We start from the raw sequence: 4,303 nt of genomic DNA, 5'->3' as shown, positions 1-4,303 counted from the left end.
TGCTCATGTAATTGTAATGCCTCTGTACAGTATTTTCACAATAAAATAAGTAAAATAAAAATATTCTTTAAAAAAAGAGTAAGGGAAGAAGTGACATTGTCAAAAAAATGAACTCTTTACCTGACTTATGTAATTGTAACCCCCCCCGTATACATCCCTTATAACAATAAAAACTTAAAAAAAAAAACTATCAATTGTACTCAATATAAAGCAAACATAAAAACATCTATTCACTAGCTCTTCTTAACCTTCCTGAAATTTAATGTGTCCTTTTTCCATGATATAGCAGCAAATATATATTGACTATAAATGTATTGATCAACAGGTGTCAGTGGCTCACAACATAATCATAATAATGAAGTGTGCTGAGATCAGAAGATTGTGATTTAAAGCCAACAGGCAAAAAAACCATCTATGAGACTCTTACCTCCAAATTAACCATCAAAACGTGTAAAGTGGAGTAATTGCACATGACAGAACATTAGACTTGAGAAAGAATAAATAAATAAACAATAAATAAATAAATAGATAGATAACTCAAGGACAACATACCAGGATGTTAGTTCAAGACCCATGATCAACACACACACACACACACACACACACACACACACACACACACACACACACACTGCTTTCTGCTCTTCCATTTATGTTGAAAATATTATTTAATGTGAGAAGCATTTAACATACTTTTTAAATTTACAAATTAAAATATTATCCATTTTATAAAAAAAAACAGGTATTCTAGGCACTTGCTACCTGCTAGGAGACATTAATACCTTGATATAGTTAATGCCTTAATTAATTTTCCTAAATCTGACAGGTAGACATATGTTATTATTATTTCTCCTCAACAAATGTGGAAAAAGTTGGAAGAAAATGTCATAATAGTGGAATTTCATAAAATTTATGTTTCATAAGAGGTAGTAATCATTGCAACTCCTAAACATGGCTTAAAACCAATAATGCAGTGACATTGAATTTCTCTGTAGTTTATATAGTGTGCAAAAAACATCATTGATACTATAAAATGTTTCCTTTACATTTCCTGGGAAGAAGCTAAATAATAATATATACAACTTAAAATCATAAAATGACATTTTGGTTATACTAATGAAATGCCCACATTCAAAATCCTTAATAAGTTTATGCAAATATTACAGCTCTTAAATATTCAAATTTTGAAACTTTTGAAACAAGTCATTGCAAAGTTAAAAACTATAATAAAAACAATCATTTTTATCAAACTAAGCATATCCTTGATTGGAACATCCACTTTCATAGGAATAGATAAATCTAGATAAATATTATCCTTGAGCATGTATGTGTTGTGTTTGCACAGGTATACAAGTACTTGTGGCTCTTTGATATTTATAGTGCATTCTTCTCTTTGGTGTGTATTGATTTACGTTAATACTAGTTTTGCATAATTCATCATGCATTTAAAAACATGAAAGACCAAGGTATCCAAAGGTAGCCCTCTGTAGAAAAATGGTGGTATGTGAAGAGCCCATCACTTTGAAATCAAGCAGTGTGTCATTATTTATTTATTTATTTATTTTTTAATTTTATTTTATTTTATTTGAGAACATACTGTACAGAGGGGTTAAAATTACATTGGCAGGATAATGCATACATTTCTTACCAAGCATTGCAGCCTCCTCCTTTGTTTACCCTTCACCTCCCTTCCCAGCCTCCCCCCTCCCCCCCACCCAATCATACCCCCCTCCCCCCCCACACCGACATTGTAAAGCTTGCTTTGACATGACATTTTGTAATTCTCCTTGTTACAACAGGTCCACCTGAATCCTTAAACGACTTGTTTGTCCCCATCTCCTCCACATGTTATACTGACATCAAATAAAGTGAAAGCGGGGGTTACACTGTGGGGGAGGGACATACAAAGCAACAAAGAAATAATCTTATAAATGCGTTAGAAACACATGCATGAAAGAAACGAAAACATGAAAATACATATTTAAGGGTTCGTTTTCCTAACATCACATTATCTGATCTTTTCCGCTTGACTCATACCTATACTAGATATTGCAAATAAAGGAAACCATGGGACCTATGCTTCTTTGGGCCTGGCTTACTTCACTTAATATAATTTTTTCCAAGCCTTTCCATTTCCTAACAAATGGGGAAATGTCATTCTTTCTGATGGAGGCATAGAATTCCATTGTGTATATATACCACATTTTCTTGATCCATTCATCGACTGAGGGGCTTCTGGGTTGGATCCATATCTTAGCTATGGTAAATAATGCTGCAATAAACATAGTTGTGCTGGTAGCTTTAGTGTGGTCTTGTTTGTATACATTTGGGTAAATGCCCAAAAGTGCGATTGCTGGATCATAGGGGAGATCTATGTGAAGTCTTTTGAGGAACCTCCGTACTGCTTTCCAAAGTGGTTGAAGAAGTTTACATTCCCACCAACAATGAAGTAAGGTTCCTTTCTGTCCACAGCCCCTCCAGCATCTGTTGTTGTTAGAGTTCTTGATTTTTGCTGTTCTAACTGGAGTGAGGTGATATCTCAATGTTGTTTTGATTTGCATTTCTTTTATGGCTAGGGATGTTGAACATTTCTTCATGTGTCTAATGGCCATCCTTCTTTCTTCTTCAGAGAAGCTTCTCTTTAAGTCTTTTGCCCACTTATTTATTGGGCAGTTGTTTCTTTGAGGATTTGTTGTTGGGTGGTTTAATTTTTTGAGTTCCAAGTATATTTTAGATATGAGACCCTTGTCCGTTGTATGGCTAGTAAAGATCTTCTCCCAATCGGTGGGCTTTCTATTGATCTTGCTAGCTATGTCATTTGCCCTGCAGAAGCTCTGCAACCTTATGCAATCCCATTTGTCCAACCTTTCTTTGATTTGTTGTGTTTCCAGGTCTCTATTCAGAAAATTTCGGCCAGAGCCAAGGAGACCTAGGGTTTCTCCTATTCCATCCTGCAATGTTTTCAGAGTGTCTGCTTTGAGTTCAAGGTCTTTGATCCATTTGGTGTTGATTCTGGTGCAGGGTGATATATAAGGATCTAGCTTTAGTTTTCTGCATGTAGTTAACCGATTTTGCCAGCACCATTTACTGAAGAGGCTGTCTTTCTTCCATTCTATTGTTTTAGCTTCCTTATCGAAGATTAGATGGCTATAGGTCTGTAGGTTCATTTCTGGGTTTTCAATTCTATTCCATTGGTCCTGAGCTCTGTTCTTATGCCAATACCAAGCTGTTTTTATTACTATGGCTTTATAGTAGAGTTTGAAATTTGGTATTGATATTCCTCCAGCAGTGTTCTTTCCATTGAGAAGTGTTTTTGCTATTCGGGGTCTTTTATTGTTCCATATGAATTTTTGGATTGCCTCTTCTATTTCCTTGAAGAATGAGGGTGGAATTTTGATTGGTATTGCGTTGAATTTGTAGATAGCCTTGGGAAGTATTGCCATTTTCACGATGTTAATCTTGCCAATCCAGGAGCATGGGAGGTTTTGCCATTTTTTAAGTTCTGTGTTGATTTCCTTTTTCAAGATTTTAAAGTTTTCATCATAGAGGTCTTCACTTCTTTAGTTAAGTTAATTCCTAGTTATTTTATTTTGTGGGGCTATTACAAATGGAGTTGCTTTCCTAATTTCAGCCACACTTTTCTCATTGTTGGCATACAGAAAAGCCATTGATTTTTGGGGGTTAATTTTATAACCTGCTACTTTGTCAAAGTTTTGAATCAGCTTGAGTAATTTGGGAGTGGAGTCTATGGGATTCTTTAAATACAAGATCATGTCATCTGCAAAGAGGGAGAGTTTTATTTCTTCTTTCCCTATTTGGATCCCCTTTATGTCTGCATCTTGTCTTATTGCTGTAGCTAGGCATTCTAATACTAGATTGAAGAGAAGTGGAGAGAGTGGGCATCCTTGTCTTGTTCCTGATTAAAGAGGAAATGGCTTTAGTTTTTCACCATTGAGTATAATGCTGGCTGTAGGTTTGTCATATACAGCCTTTATTGTATTGAGGAATGTTCCATGGATTCCTAATTTTTCCAAAACCTTCATCATAAAGGGGTGTTGGATCTTGTCAAATGCTTTTTCTGCGTCTATTGAGATAACCATGTGGTTCTTGTTCTTGCTCCTGTTGATGTGATGAATAATATTAATTGATTTGCGTATATTGAACCAGCTTTGCATCGCTGAAACGAATCCTGTTTGATCGTGGTGTATGATTTTTTGGATGAATTGTTGAAGTCGATTGGCCAAAATTTTGTTGAGAAGTTTTGCATCCATGTTCATCAAAGAAATGGGTCTATAGTTCTCTT

Source organism: Dipodomys merriami, unplaced genomic scaffold (assembly GCF_024711535.1).
Source record: "Dipodomys merriami isolate MVZ:Mamm:240054 unplaced genomic scaffold, mDipMer1.0.p SCAF_164, whole genome shotgun sequence".
Taxonomy (NCBI): domain Eukaryota; kingdom Metazoa; phylum Chordata; class Mammalia; order Rodentia; family Heteromyidae; genus Dipodomys; species Dipodomys merriami.
Note: the sequence above shows the minus strand (reverse complement) of the source record.